Below are 17,085 nucleotides of genomic sequence, written 5' to 3'. Positions count from 1 at the left end.
GCACTGTCACATGTGGGTGATGCATGTCACCATGCATCACCCACATGTGACAGTGCACCACCCACATGTGACAGTGCACCACCCACATGTGACCATGCATCACCCACATGTGACAGTGCACCACTAATTCCGATCACAACCTAATCGAAGTCCAGACGTACATGCATAGGGGTCCTGATCAGCAGAATGCATGTACCTGTGAAGGTGTCTTCACAAAATACAACTTCAACAACAAGAACATCAACTGGGACCAGGTAAACCATGTCCTAAACGAAACATGTTGGGAAGATGTCTTAAATGACATGGATCCAAACCAGTGCCTTAAAAGGATCAACTTCCTGGCAGCCGAAGCATGTTCTAAGCATATTCCCCTAAGAAAGAAGAAGAGCAGGAGTAAACTGGAGAGAGAAAGACGCTCCCTCTACAGAAGACGACGAAGAGTCACTGAGCTCCTCAGGAGTGCTAGAATATCTGATACACGAAAGGAGGCACTGACCAGGGAAGTGGAAACTATCGAACTTAAGTTAAATGACTCTTACATGAACCAGGAGAGACAGGAGGAGCTTAAAGCTATTAGTGAAATTGAAAGAAATTCAAAATATTTATTTTCATATGCCAAAAACAAGGCAAATACCACATCTAGTATCGGGCCCTTACTCAGACAGGATGGGACTTACACAGATGACAACAAGGAAATGAGTGAAACATTGAAATCCCAGTACGACTCTGTGTTTAGTGAACCACTAATCGGTCTGAGGATCGACGACCCAAATGATTTCTTCATGAATGAGCCTCAAAACTCCATAAATGTTTGCCAGATTTCCGACATTACCCTAACTCCGATAGATTTCGAAAAAGCCATTGACAGCATGCCCATGCACTCAGCCCCGGGTCCAGACTCGTGGAACTCTGTTTTCATTAAGAACTGCAAGAAACCCCTCTCGCGTGCCCTAAGTACACTATGGAGGAGGAGCTTGGACATGGGTGAAATTCCACAGTCACTTAAAACAACGGATATAGCCCCACTCCATAAAGGTGGCAGCAAAGCATTAGCTAAGAACTATAGACCAATAGCTCTGACGTCCCACATCATAAAAATCTTTGAAAGAGTGCTAAGAAGCAGGATTGCAAATCACCTGGATTCCCAAAATCTGCACAATTCAGGGAAACATGGGTTCAGGGCAGGTCGCTCCTGCCTCTCACAACTACTGGATCACTATGATATGGCCTTGGATGCATTGGAAGAAAATCAGAATGCAGATGTAATATACACAGACTTTGCAAAAGCATTTGACAAATGCGGTCATGGTGTAATAGCCCATAAAATACGTGCTAAAGGAATAACTGGGAAAGTGTGGAGATGGATCTTCAACTTCCTAACAAATCGAACACAAAGAGTAGTGGTCAACAGAGTTAAATCGGAGGCTGCCATAGTGAAGAGCTATGTTCCACAAGGCACAGTACTCGCCCCCATCTTTTTCCTTATCCTCATATCAGACATAGACAGAGATATACATCACAGCACCGTATCATCCTTTGCGGATGATACTAGGATCTGCATGAGGCTGTCATCTGCTGAGGACGCGGTTAACCTCCAAGAAGATATAAACAAAGTTTTCCAGTGGGCAACGGTAAACAATATGATGTTCAATGAGGACAAATTCCAACTACTCCGTTATGGAAAACTGGAGGAGATAATAACTAGAACAGAGTATACTACAGACTCTGGCCATACAATAGAGCGGAAAAATAATGTAAGGGACCTGGGAGTAGTAATGTCTGAGGATCTCACTTTCAAGGATCACAACAGTGCCACGATCGCACGTGCAAAGAAAATGATAGGATGGATAATGAGAACGTTCAAAACGAGAGATGCCAAGCCAATGATGATCCTTTTCAAATCACTTGTTCTCTCTAGGCTGGAATACTGCTGTACATTAACATCTCCATTCAAAGCAGGTGAAATCGCAGATCTAGAGAGTGTACAGAGATCCTTTACTGCACGTATAAGTTCTGTCAAGCACCTTAACTACTGGGAACGCTTGGAAGCACTTGACTTGTACTCGTTGGAACGCAGGAGGGAGAGATATATCATAATCTACACTTGGAAAATCTTGGAAGGAATGGTCCCAAATCTGCACACAGAAATCACTCCCTACGAAAGTAAAAGACTGGGCAGGCGATGCAAAATGCCCCCAATAAAAAGTAGGGGCGCCATTGGTACACTAAGGGAAAACACCATAAGTGTCCGGGGCCCAAGACTGTTCAACAGCCTCCCATCAAGCATTAGGGGAATTGCCAATAAACCCCTGGCTGCCTTCAAGAGAGAGCTGGACAGATACCTAAAGTCAGTGCCGGATCAGCCGGGCTGTGGCTCGTACGTTGGACTGCGTGCGGCCAGCAGTAACAGCCTAGTTGATCAGGCCCTGATCCATCGGGAGGCCTGGTCATGGACCGGGCCGCGGGGGCGTTGATCCCCGGAATAACCTCCAGGTACCGATCAATCAACCAGCGTACGTCATTCGATACTTCTGGTCGACTGACAACAATTTTATTAAAAGCGAAATTTAGGAAGCGACTTCAAGAGCAGTGAATTGATCCTTCCAAACACAAATCGGTGGTTATTCTCAAAAACGCACGAACGCTCACACGCTCGTGCGCACGCGTTCACAATTTACGCATGCACACAAAAAAAAAAATGGCCAGGTGTCCATCAACAAGTCCCTCTGACAAACGGTAAACCACACAGGGCACTCTGAAAAATTACTCATGGTCTTGAAGACACAAGGGCAGTGATCATAGTGGCAGGGACTGCACCCACCTTCCCTGCCGCAATATTCTTCAAGTGAAATAGGGCGGGCCACTAGGTGTGTGTGTGTGTGTACTCACCTAGTTAAGGTTGCGGGGGTCGAGTCCGAGCTCCTGGCCCCGCCCCTTCACTGATCGCTACTAGGTCACTCTCCCTGAGCCGTGAGCTTTATCATACCTCTGCTTAAAGTAACGTACACGGTGTACAGGGTCCTGAATGATTCCTTATTAAGATGTCGGAATGCTGTTCTGAGGTTTGCTAGGCGCCCATATGCTGCAGCAGTTATTTGGTTGATGTGCGCTTCAGGAGATGTGCCTGGTGTTATACTCACCCCAAGATCTTTTTCCTTGTGTGTGTGTGTGTGTGTGTGTGTGTGTGTGTGTGTACTCACCTAGTTGTACTCACCTAGTTGAGGTTGCGGGGGTCGAGTCCGAGCTCCTGGCCCCGCCTCTTCACTGATCGCTACTAGGTCACTCTCCCTGAGCCGTGAGCTTTATCGTACCTCTGCTTAAAGCTATGTATGGATCCTGCCTCCACTACATCGCTTCCCAAACTATTCCACTTACTGACTACTCTGTGGCTGAAGAAATACTTCCTAACATCCCTGTGATTCATCTGTGTCTTTAGCTTCCAACTGTGTCCCCTTGTTACTGTGTCCAATCTCTGGAACATCCTGTCTTTGTCCACCTTGTCAATTCCTCTCAGTATTTTGTATGTCGTTATCATGTCCCCCCTATCTCTCCTGTCCTCCAGTGTCGTCAGGTTGATTTCCCTTAACCTCTCCTCGTAGGACATACCTCTTAGCTCTGGGACTAGTCTTGTTGCAAACCTTTGCACTTTCTCTAGTTTCTTTACGTGCTTGGCTAGGTGTGGGTTCCAAACTGGTGCCGCATACTCCAATATGGGCCTAACGTATACGGTGTACAGGGTCCTGAACGATTCCTTATTAAGATGTCGGAATGCTGTTCTGAGGTTTGCTAGGCGCCCATATGCTGCAGCAGTTATTTGGTTGATGTGCGCTTCAGGAGATGTGCCTGGTGTTATACTCACCCCAAGATCTTTTTCCTTGAGTGAGGTTTGTAGTCTCTGACCCCCTAGACTGTACTCCGTCTGCGGCCTTCTTTGCCCTTCCCCAATCTTCATGACTTTGCACTTGGTGGGATTGAACTCCAGGAGCCAATTGCTGGACCAGGTCTGCAGCCTGTCCAGATCCCTTTGTAGTTCTGCCTGGTCTTCGATCGAGTGTATTCTTCTCATCAACTTCACGTCATCTGCAAACAGGGACACCTCAGAGTCTATTCCTTCCGTCATGTCGTTCACAAATACCAGAAACAGCACTGGTCCTAGGACTGACCCCTGCGGGACCCCGCTGGTCACAGGTGCCCACTCTGACACCTCGCCACGTACCATGACTCGCTGCTGTCTTCCTGACAAGTATTCCCTGATCCATTGTAGTGCCTTCCCTGTTATCCCTGCTTGTGTGTGTGTGTGTGTGTGTGTGTGTGTGTTGATGTGGAAATTCAGCAACAAGACTCCGTCAGCGGTGACTTGATCACTGAGCGAGATATGGTCTGACAAAGACCAACATCAAGAGACATTTTCCTGACAAACAAATCACCATTAACTTTCAAGTTCCCGAGATCAAGAGCCATGGCAATATGGCGGAGGCGGCAGCTACAATAGCGACGGTCGTAGGGGCGACAGCGGCGGTAGTAGCGGTGGCAGTGGCGGTAGCAGCTATATCAGCGGAGGCAGTAGTAATGGCAGCGGTGGTAGTAGCGGTAGCAGCTACTGCAGTGGCGGTAGTAGTGATGTCAGGGGCAGCAGCAGCGGCAGCACCAGCAAGAGGGAGGAGAAAGAGGAACAACCAGTTCCTGCATCGTCATTACGTTTTAAGTGCGAGCAACAGACCTTACGTAATTCGCTGCAGTAAACAAAGATTGCTGGCTGCTGAGGGGAACACTTACCAAGATCTCTTAAACTTTTTCTTTTTTCCCCTTACTGAAAAACTTACAAACGTGCCATATCAAGACTTTTTTTTTATTTTTAACTTTTTTGAAATTTTAGAATCATTTATGCATTGTGTAAGGAAAAACAGTCTTCACTCTCTGGAATGAACTAGTAACTGACAGTACAGTGACAAAACCAGTGACTGACAATACAGTGACAAAACCAGTGACTGACAGTACAGTGACAAAACCAGTAACTGACAGTACAGTGACAAAACCAGTGACTGACAGTACTGTGACAAAACCAGTAACTGACAGTACAGTGACAAAACCAGTGACTGACAGTACTGTGACAAAACCAGTAACTGACAGTACTGTGACTAAACCAGTGACTGACAGTACTGTGACAAAACTAGTAACTGACAGTACTGTGACAAAACCAGTCACTGACAGTACTGTGACAAAACCAGTGACTGATAGTACAGTGACAAAACCAGTGACTGACAGTACTGTGACAAAACCAGTAACTGACAGTACTGTGACAAAACCAGTCACTGACAGTACTGTGACAAAACCAGTGACTGACAGTACAGTGACAAAACCAGTGACTGACAGTACAGTGACAACCAGTGACTGACAGTACAGTGACAAAACCAGTGACTGACAGTACAGTGACAAAACCAGGGACTGACAGTACTGTGACAAAACCAGTGACTGACAGTACAGTGACAAAACCAGTGACTGACAGTACAGTGACAAAACCAGTGACTGACAGTACTGTGACAAAACCAGTGACTGACAGTACAGTGACAAAACCAGTGATTGACAGTACAGCGACAAAACCAGTGACTGACAGTACAGTGACAAAACCATTGACTGAGAGTACAGTGACAAAACCAGTGACTGACAGTACTGTGACAAAACCAGTGGCTGATAGTACAGTGACAAAACCAGTGACTGGCAGTAGTGACAAAACCAGTGTCTGACATTACTGTGACAAAACCAGTGACTGACAGTACAGTGACAAAACCAGTGATTGACAGTACAGTGACAAAACCAGTGATTGACAGTACAGTGACAAAACCAGTGACTGACAGTACAGTGACAAAACCAGTGACTGACAGTACTGACAAAACCATTGACTGACAGTACAGTGACAAAACCAGTGACTGACAGTACTGTGACAAAATCAGTGACTGACAGTACAGTGACAAAACCAGTGACTGATAATACAGTGACAAAACCAATGACTGATAGTACAGTGACAAAACCAGTGACTGACAGTACAGTGACAAAACCAGTGACTGATAGTACAGTGACAAAACCAGTGACTGACAGTACAGTGATAAAACCAGTGACTGATAGTACAGTGACAAAACCAGTGACTGATAGTACAGTGACAAAACCAGTGATTGATAGTACAGTGACAAAATCAGTGACTGACAGTACAGCGACAAAACCAGTGACTGATAGTACAGTGACAAAACCAGTGACTGATAGTACAGTGACAAAACCAGTGACTGACAGTACAGTGATAAAACCAGTGACTGATAGTACAGTGACAAAACCAGTGATAATACAGTGACAAAACGAGTGATTGACAGTAGTGACAAAACCAGTGACTGATAGTACAGTGACAAAACCAATGACTGGCAGTACAGTGATAAAACCAGTGACTGATAGTACAGTGACAAAACCAGTGACTGACAGTACAGTGATAAAACCAGTGACTGATAGTAGTGACAAAACCAGTGACTGATAGTACAATGACAAAACCAGTGACTGATAGTACAGTGACAAAACCAGTGACTGACAATACAGTGACAAAACCAGTGACTGATAGTACAGTGACAAAACCAGTGACTGAAAGTACAGTAATAAAACCAGTGACTGATAGTACAGTGACAAAACCAGTGACTGATAGTACAGTGATAAAACCAGTGACTGATAGTACAGTGACAAAACCAGTGACTGACAGTACAGTGACAAAACCAGTGACTGATAGTACAGTGACAAAACCAGTGACTGATAGTACAGTGACAAAACCAGTGACTGACAGTACAGTGATAAAACCAGTGACTGATAGTACAGTGACAAAACCAGTGACTGACAGTACAGTGACAAAACCAGTGACTGATAGTACAGTGACAAAACCAGTGACTGATAGTCCAGTGACAAAACCAGTGACTGACAGTACAGTGACAAAACCAGTGACTGAGAGTACAGTGACAAAACCAGTGATAGTACAGTGACAAAACGAGTGACTGATAGTAGTGACAAAACCAGTGATAGTACAGTGACAAAACGAATGACTGATGGTACAGTGACAAAACCAGTGACTGACAGTACACAGTAACAAAACCAGTGACTGACAGTATACGGTGACAACACCTGTGACTGACAGTACAGTAACAAAACCAGTGACTGACAGTACATAGTAACAAAACCATTAACTGACAGTACACAGTAAAAACCAGTAACTGACAGAATTCAGTGATGGACCCACAGAGATAAAATATGATAAAGGGAATGAGAAGGAAAGAAGCAAAAAAAAAATCGAAGAGAAGTCTTCCTCACAGACACAACGATCACTAGTGGAGGCACCCACACACACACACACACACACACACACATAACTAACTAACTAACACACACTAAATAACTGCTGCAGCATATGATGACTAGCGAACCTAAGAACAGTATTCCGGCATCTCAGTAAGGAGTCGTTTCGGACCCTGTACACCGTGTACGTCAGGCCCATATTGGAGTATGCAGCTCCAGTTTGGAACCCACACCTGGCCAAGCACGTCTAGAAATTAGAGAAAGCGCAAAGGTTTGCAACGAGACTAGTCCCGGAGCTAAGGGGCATATCCTACGAGGAGAGGTTATGGGAACTCGACCTGGTGATACTGGAGGACACGAGGGACAGATGGGGACATGATAATGTCATGTAAAATACTTAGAGGAATCGACAAGGTGGACGAAGAGAGGATGCTCTAGAGATGGGACACAGCAACAAGGAGTCACAATTGGAAGTTGAAGACTCTGATGAGTCACAGGGATGTTACGAAGTATTTCTTCAGTCATAGATTTGTCAGGAAGTGGAACAGTCTGCAAAGTGAGGTAGTGGAGGCAGGTACCACACATAGCTTTAAGAAGAGGTATGATAAAGCTCATGGAGCAGGAAGAGAGCGGACCTAGTGGCGACCAGTGAAGAGGAGGGGCCAGGAGTTATGGATCGACCCCTGCAACCACAATTAGGTGAGTACAAAATCATCACTAATATTCCCTAGGTGAATTTAATTAATTGTTCAGATGGCTCTCCCTCCTCCCCCTCCTCTTCCCCCACTTCCACCTCTACCTCCCCCTCCTCCTTCTCCTCTCCTTCCCCTCTCACACTTGTACTCTAACAGAGGGTGTAGAAGAACTCTTTACCCTCCCTCCCTCCCTCCCTTTTAGTGTTATTGACACAAGCGCTGCTGCTGCTACTGCTGCTGCTACTGCTACTGCTGCTGCTACTGCTGCTGCTGCTGTTGCTGTTGCTGTTGTTGCTGAAGTTGCCGGTGCTGTTCCTGCTACTGCTGCTTCTGCCGCTGCTGCTGCTACTGCTACTGCTACTGCTGCTGCCGCTGCTGCTGCTACTGCTACTGCTACTGCTGCTGCCGCTGCTGCTGCTACTGCTACTGCTACTGCTGCTACTGCTACTGCTACTGCTACTGCTGGCGGTACTGCTACATCAACAGCAACAAACTAACCTACAACTTTACCTAAAGTCATTTAACCGCCATTAGTTAACTAATACAGCATGTTATAACATAGTTTTTATTAATATTTTACATTCACGAGAAAGTGTACAACTGACAGGGGTCACAACGCCTGGGGAGCGGGAGATAATGAGGCTCCATCAAAGGACGGGGACATTACTTCCACATCAAGCTCAAGAAGTATAATGTCACTTGTAGCTGACCTAGTTAGCTATGTTTCTCTGTTTTATTTCATTACACAGGACGATTAACAGTGTTAAATTCTGTTAGCATTCCAGCAAGAATTCATCAGCTTCGGCAGCCTCAAAGGTTTCTTTCCAGCAGAGCTGGAGTTACTATTACTTAGGAATTACCATCTCTCAGGATATCCCACAGGGAAGGGAAGAAGGAAAGGGTAGTAAGGGAGAGTTGAAGGGAAGGGTGACATGGTAGGGTAGCTCCGGGATTTGCACTTACCCATGAATGATGAATATAATAACTCTAAATAATGGGGATTTTAAATTTTTGGCAAGGCCCAAATTTTTTGAATTTACTAATGAGTGCATGAAAATTCAAATAATTTTTTTTTCACAGAGAAAATATCATGTGCATGCCTCAACCAAAGTCAATACTGAATTTTGCAAAGTATTACTGATACAAAATACTCAAAGTTCAAATTTGCGAAAGTAAGTAAAATTCATTTCTCGAAAAAAAATATATAATATGCTTTTTTAGACAAAATATATCTTTACGGAAGAGTATATGTATATATTTTTTTAGAAAAGGCAATTTGATATCATTAATTTTCTTCATTATAAAATCAACATCGAAACTTCGCGCTTTTGAAACTCAAGCAACCGATTTTCTGCATATTATTATTATTATTATAATCAAAAAGAAGCGCTAAGCCACAAGGGCTATACAGCGCTGCGATTTTCTGCATAAATTTTGTACAAGTTTTGCATGTGAAGTTATCAGGCAAAGAAACTGTGTTAGACCTAATCCTGACCAGCAAAATGCATACAGCTACGAGGATGCCTTGACTATATTCAGCTTTAACAACAAGAACATCAACTGGGATCAGGTAAGCCACGTCTTACTCCCTCTGCAAGAGGAGAAAAATCACTAAGCTCCTCTCGGGGGCTATATACGGAAGGAAGCCATGACCAGGGAAGTGGAAATTACTGAGCTTAAGATAAATGATTCATACAGAATTCAGAAGAGACAAAAGGACCTAAAAGCAGTTGGTGAAATCGAAAGAAATTCAAAATATTTCTTTTCATATACGAAAAACAAGGTAAAAAAAACACATCTAGTATCGGGCCTTTGTTCAGACAAGATGGAACTTACACAGATTACAACAAAGAAATGAGTGAGATATTCAAGTCTCAATACTGTGTTTAGCAAGCTATTAATCAGTCTAAAGATCGACAATCCAAATGATTTGTTCATGAATGAGCCTCAAAACCCTGTCAATGTGTGCCAAATTTCTGACATAACTCTAACTCCACTGGACTTTCAAAAAAACATTGACAACATGCCCATGTAGTCAGTCCAAGTCCCAGACTCGTGTAATTCCACAGTCGCTAAAACCAACGGATACAGCCCAATCCATAAAGGTGGGAGCAAAGTAATAACTAAGAACTGTAGACCAATAGTTTCAACGTCCCACGTCATAAAAATCTTCAAAAGATTTCTAGGAAGCATGATCGCAAACTACTTGGATTTCCAACAACTACACTATTGTGATATAGTATTGGATGCACTGGAAGATAAACAGGTAATAGCGCACAAAATGCGTGCTAAAGGGATAACCGGCAAAGTAGGCAGATGGATCTTCAACTTTCTAACCAATCGAACACAAAGAGTAGTGGTAGAGTTAAGTGGCTGCCACAGTACAAAGCTTTGTTCCACAAGATACAGTACTCGCCCCCATCCTGTTTCTACTCCTCAAATCAAACACAGAGATATAAATCACAGCACCGTGTCATCCTTCGCAAACGATACTAGAATCTGTATGAGACTGCCACCGACTGAGGAAAGATATAAACTAAGCTATCCAATGGGCAACGGATAATATGTTCAGTGAGGACAAATTTCAACTACTCCGTTATGGAAAATTGGAGCAAATAATAGCTCGAAATGAGTATACCACAAACTCTAACCACACAATAGAGCGGAAAAGTAGTGTGAAGGACCTGGGAGTGGTAATGTCAGAGGAGCTAACCTTCAAGGATCACAACAGTGTCAGTATCACATCTGCTAGGAAAATGATAGACTGGATAATTAGAACCTTCAAAACAAGGGATGCCAAGCCATTGATGATTCTTTTTATATCACTTGTTCTTTCTAGGCTGGAATACTGTTGTACACTAATATTCCATTCAAGACAGGTTATCGCAGATCTAGAGAATGTACAGAGAACCTTTACTGCACATATCAGTTTCGTTAAACACCTTAATTACTGGGAATGCTTGGAGACAGTGGACCTGTACTCACTGGAGCGCGGGCGAAAGATACATCATAGTCTATACCTGGAAAATCCTAGAGGGACTGGTCCCAAATATGCACACAGAAATCACTCCCTACGAAAGCAAAATACTTGGGCGGGCGTTGCAACATACCCCAAATGTAAAGTAGGGGCCCCATTAATACAGTAGCCCAAGACTGTTCAACAGCCTCCCACCAGCCATAAGGGAAATTACCAATAGACCCCTGTCTTCAAGAAGGAGCTGGACAGATACCTAAAGTCAATACCCGACCAGCAGGGGTGTAGTTCGAAAGTTGGACCGCGCGCGGCCAGTAGTAACAGCCTGGTTAATCAAACTCCGATCCACCGGAAGGCCTAGTCAAGGATTAGGCCGCGGAAGCGTTGACCCCGGAGCACCCTCCATTTACACTCCAGGTAGGTAAAGGCAGGACGCTGAAACTGAAACATGGGTTAATAACCTTCAGGCTTTCTAACAAGGTTATTAATATCGTTATCCGTCTTATCGATATCCTTTACCTAATGATTATATATACATACATATATATATATATATATATATATATATATATATATATATATATATATATATATATATATATATATATATATATATATATGTGTGTGTGTGTGTGTGTGTGTCGTGCCGAATATGTAAAACTGGTCAATTAGCAAGAACTCATTTAAAATTAAGTCCTTTCTAAAATATTCTCTTATACGTTTAAAGATATAGTTTTTTCGTTAATTTTAATGTAAAAATTTCTAATTTTGCTCCAAAAGAATCTTAGAAAACTTACCTAACCTTATTATAACAAGAACAATTTATTTTAGCCTAACCCAACTAAATATATTTTAGATTTGTTTACAATAATTTAATACTAAACAAACACAGTGAAATATATTTTTTTCGTTAGGTTCAGAATGATTTTGGCGAAATTATTGCATATACAAATTTTCGCTTGTCCTATATGGCAAGATGAGCGTTGCTATTTAAGCCAAGATCGCAAGTTCTGCCTATTCGGCACGACATATATATATATACACATACATGCATACATACACGAGTATATGTGTAAGTGTGTGTAATGTAGGTCCCTGACTTTCTTGATGAAATGCGCGCGCAGTTGATATCAAGAACTGGTTTCCTTTGAAAAAGTTAAGAGTATTACACGCTGGGGTACGCTAAGAAGGGGTTACCAACTCCACTAACCACCATCCCACTTTTAACCACTCTATAACTACTAAAACTTCCCTAACACTGTTACCACTATCTCCCCTCCGGTACTTCTACCACACTTACCCCCCCCCCTCTTTCTCCAACAGTATCCTCGGTTTCACCAGGACACTAACTAGTTCAACACTACCAGCACCACTACTACAGCAGCAGTAGGAGAAACAAGCGGTTCACACAATGTCTTGAACAACACTAAGGAGCAGCCGTGCCGCCCACGATCTTAAATCAGTTGCTACTGCTGCTCTTGTGGTTGCCCTCAGGGTAGACTGAGAGGGGGAAGGGGTGATGTGTTGAGGGCGTCTGTAAGGCAACAGGAGTGGGATAAGATAGGATACCGGGAGTGGGATAAGATAGGATACCGGGAGTGGGATAAGAATACTGGATGACGGTTGTAGTGGTGATGGTGGTTGGTTGGATGAAAACTGAGGCAGTTTTGGTTGTGATTTATGGTCGGTTGTGGTAGTTGGTTGGTCAGATGAATAGTGGTGGAGGCTAGCTGGGTGACGGTGCTCGTTGGGTGGGTACTGCTGGTAGTTAGGTGGATGTTGATGAGTGGGTGGTAGGAAGATTGTGGAGGAAGGTAGGAAGATGATAGTGGAAGGTAGGAAGATGGTGGTGAATGGCAGAAAGATGGTGGATGGTAGAAAGATGGTGGTAAATAGCAGAAAGACTGTGGTAGATGGTAGAAAGATGGTGGTAGATAGTAGAAATCCTGTGGTAGATGGAAGAAAGATGGTGGTGGATAGAAAAAATGGTGAAGTCTCTGGTGGCAGTTGAAATGTCAGTCTTCTGCTGTTTTTGCTGCTATTATTGTTTTAAGAAGTGATGCTAGTGGCTGAGAGTGAAGAGGTGGTGGTGGTGGTGGTGGTGGTAGTAATGAGAGATGGTGGTTGTGGTGGTGGGTGTACTACCACAACTCATCTTTCAATCCATCATACCTACTCCTACTACAGAAGGGAAACACCTGGAGCTCCTACATTCAGGAATCAACCCGACATCCTAATCTTAGTATTCAATAGGTGCTGGTAAGACAGTGAGATGAGTGACTTACACAAGCCTCAGACAGTAATTATCTGACTATGTAGCGTCCTCCCTGGGTCTCCGTTTTCTATTCCAGCTTCCAAGAAATTTCGCTTCCCTAAGTAAAACAATTTTTTGACGTTGTGGTATGTTACGACTGGTTAATTTTTATTAATAAACGACATTCTAACCAAATCAAGCCTGGCTGAATCTAACCAAACGTAACCTAGCAAACTATCCTAATCTAACTAACGTAAATAAGAAAATATGAAAATCTTACTTGATTGATGGAGTGACCACATCGACTCAAGGTTGAGAGACTGATTACCTCATTCTCCTCCTGTACTTCAAGTTTCTCTTTTGAAAATTAGGTTGGGCAAATGTTTTGTTAGTGGGATGAATTGTAAAGGACCTGCCTAGTATGGGCCAACGGGCCTGCTGCAGTGATCCTTCTTTCTTCTGTTCTTATGTTTTTATATCGACTTAAAAATGCCAGACCATCTCCCCTGCATGTTGGTGCCAGACCATTTTCCCTTCATGTTCGTGCCAGACCATCTCCCCTACATGTTGGTGCCAGACCACTTCCCCTACATGTTGGTGCCAGACCATCTCCCCAACATGCTGGTGCCAGATCACTTTCCTTACATGTTGGTGCCAGACCATCTCCCCTACATGTTGGTACCAGACCATCTCCCGGACATGTTGGTGCCAGACCATCTCCCCTACATGTTGGTACCAGACCATCTCCCCGACATGTTGGTGCCAGACCATCTCCCCTACATGCTGGTGCCAGACCACTTCCCCTACATGTTGGTGCCAGACCATCTCCCCTACATGCTGGTGCCAGATCACTTCCCCTACATGTTGGTGCCAGACCATCTCCCCTACATGTTGGTACCAGACCATCTCCCCGACATGTTGGTGCCAGACCATCTCCCTTACATGCTGGTGCCAGACCACTTCCCCTACATGTTGGTGCCAGACCATCTCCCCTGCATGTTGGTGCCAGACCATCTCCCCTACATGTTGGTGCCAGACCATCTCCCCTACATGTTGGTGCCAGGCTATCTTCCCTACATGTTGGTGCCAGACCATCTCCCCTACATGTTGGTGCCAGACCATCTTCCCTACATGTTGGTGCCAGACCATCTCCCCTACATGTTGGTGCCAGACCATCTCCCCTACACGTTGGTGCCAGACCATCTTCCCTACATATTGGTGCCAGACCATCTCCCCTACATTTTGGTGCCAGACCATCTTCCCTACATGTTGGTGCCAGACCATCCTCCCTACATGTTGGTGCCAGACCATCTCCCCTACATGTTGGTGCCAGACCATCTCCCCTACATTTTGGTGCCAGACCATCCTGTAGCGCAGTGGTCAGCGCAGTCGGCTCACAACCGATTGGTCCCGGGTTCGTATCCCGGGCAGGGCGAGACGTATGGGCAAGTCTCCTTACACCCGTTGCCTCTGTTCACCTAGCAGTAAATAGGTACCTGGGTGTTAGTCGACTGTTGTGGGTCGCATCCTGGGGGGATGGTCAATGCTACGATACCTGAGAGACTCGAACTCCCTCAACTGACCTAATTGCTCTCACTCAGTGAGTGAGAACCAGTGAAGAAAACTGAGAAATCAGTACCAATGTTACAGTGCCGCAAGGCACACCAGACAAAACTGCCGCAAGGCGACGAAGAGATGCCGAAAGGCACACGTAGAGATGAGTGAAGTGGCCTATAGTACCGAACTTGCACACGAAAATCACTCACTACGAAAGCAAAAGACTTGGCAGACACGATGCAACGTCCCCCCAATGAAAAGCAGGGGTGTCACTAGCACGTTAAGAGACCATACAATAAGTGTCAGGGGCCCGAGACTGTTCAACTGCCTCCCAGCACACATAAGGGGGATTACCAACAGACCCCTGGCAGTCTTCAAGCTGGCACTGGACAAGCACCTAAAGTCAGTTCCGGATCAGCCGGGCTGTGGCTCGTACGTTGGTTTGCGTGCAGCCAGCAGCAACAGCCTGGTTGATCAGGCTCTGATCCACCAGGAGGCCTGGTCACAGACCGGGCCGCGGGGGCGTTGACCCCCGGAACTCTCTCTCTCTCCAGGTAAACTACATGTTGGTGCCAGACTATCTTCCCTAGATGTTGGTGCCAGACCATCTCCCCTACATGCTGGTGCCAGACCATCTCCCCTACATGTTGGTGCCAGACCATCTCCCCTACATGTTGGTGTCAGACCATCTCCCCTACATGTTGGTGCCAGACCATCTCCCCTACATGCTGGTGCCAGACCATCTTCCCTACATGTTGGTGCCAGACCATCTCCCCTATATGTTGGTGCCAGACCATCTCCCCTACATGTTGGTGCCAGACCATCTCCCCTACATGTTGGTGCCAGACCATCTCCCCTACATGTTGGTGCCAGACCATCTCCCCTACATGTTTGTGCCAGACCATCTCCCCTACATGCTGGTGCCAGACCATCTCCCCTACATGTTGGTGCCAGACCATCTCCCCTACATGCTGGTGCCAGACCATCCCTACATGTTGGTGCAAGACCATCTCCCCTACATGTTGGTGCCACACCATCTCCCCTACATGTTGATGCCAGACCATCTCCCCTACATGTTGATGCCAGACCATCTCCCCTACATGCTGGTGCCAGACCATCCCTACATGTTGGTGCCAGACCATCTCCCCTACATGTTGATGCCAGACCATCTCCCCTACATGTTGATGCCAGACCATCTCCCCTACATGCTAGTGCCAGACCATCCCTACATGTTGGTGCCAGACCATCTCCCCTACTGGTGCCAGACCATCCCTACATGTTGGTGCCAGACCATCTCCCCTACATGCTGGTGCCAGACCATCCCTACATGCTGGTGCCAGACCATCCCTACATGCTGGTGCCAGACCATCCCTACATGTTGGTGCCAGACCATCTCCCCTACATGTTGGTGCCAGACCATCCCTACATGTTGGTGCCAGACCATCTCCCCTACACTCATTCATGCTTTAGAATGGCTACGCAAACATGAGAGTTTAGCGCTTTGATCAACCTCCTTCAGCTTTCTCCTCATATTTTTTCGTTATATTTAGTGTATTACATCATCTCTCTTTATGTATACTAATATTCCAGTATTGCAACGTAATGCAAATAATCAACAAGACAAATGACAAAGAAAATTTGTGTGTTTGTGTGTGAAGTGGTATGTATACTCTTGCAAGTATACATACACACAACTGAAGATCTTCCTGACAGTGTCATATTCACTCGTTCCCAGACATTAAACTGAAGCATGTGAATAGTTTGTGGGGTGGTGATGAGGCATTTTTTATTTTACAAAATCAGAAATGAGGAGAAAGTGAGGAAACAGGATACATCTCCCCCTGCTCTCTCTGTTTTCATTGTTATTCCCTCGTCCTCCCTTGTAAGGAATACTATCATGCTAGTTAAGGTCTACTAATCCATGGAACTTGCGCTACCGTGCCCTTCCTCAAATCAAACCTATTTCCCCTCCCCCATCCGTCCCATTACTAATGCGCTGCATGACCTTCAACGGATTTAGCGCTCCCGTTGGAATATAATGTTATTCCCTCCTACCTCGTCTTTGTCTGTCTTTTTGTCTTAAGAGCCGCCAGTGTATTATTATTTAATTTGGCTGGGATATAGGAAATGAAAGTGAAGGAGAGGCACGTCTTGTATTTCAGGGGAGATGTTTCTGTTATTTTATGTGTTTTTTACCGCAAGTCTCAAATCGAAAGATGGAGTGTGAGAAATGAAGAGTGAGAGGCGGAGAGAGTAAGCGATTAAAGAGGGAGCAATACAAGAAA

At 45.0% G+C, this 17,085-nt stretch overlaps 1 protein-coding gene and 1 non-coding gene across 25 annotated transcripts in view; one reads left to right on the top strand and one right to left on the bottom strand.

Annotated features, from left to right (window-relative positions):
• The window catches only part of LOC128689952 (uncharacterized), a 1,227,005-nt gene that overhangs the window by 399,381 nt on the left and 810,539 nt on the right, over positions 1–17,085 (bottom strand). The window lies entirely within an intron of this gene.
• TRNAV-CAC (transfer RNA valine (anticodon CAC)) lies at positions 14,606–14,679 on the top strand. Its single transcript has one exon. It is a non-coding gene; the product is annotated as a tRNA-Val (tRNA).

This window comes from Cherax quadricarinatus, chromosome 25 (genome assembly GCF_038502225.1).
Source record: "Cherax quadricarinatus isolate ZL_2023a chromosome 25, ASM3850222v1, whole genome shotgun sequence".
Taxonomy (NCBI): Eukaryota; Metazoa; Arthropoda; class Malacostraca; order Decapoda; family Parastacidae; genus Cherax; species Cherax quadricarinatus.
The sequence above is the reverse complement of the archived record's forward strand: the minus strand, read 5'-3'. Positions and strand labels throughout refer to the sequence as shown.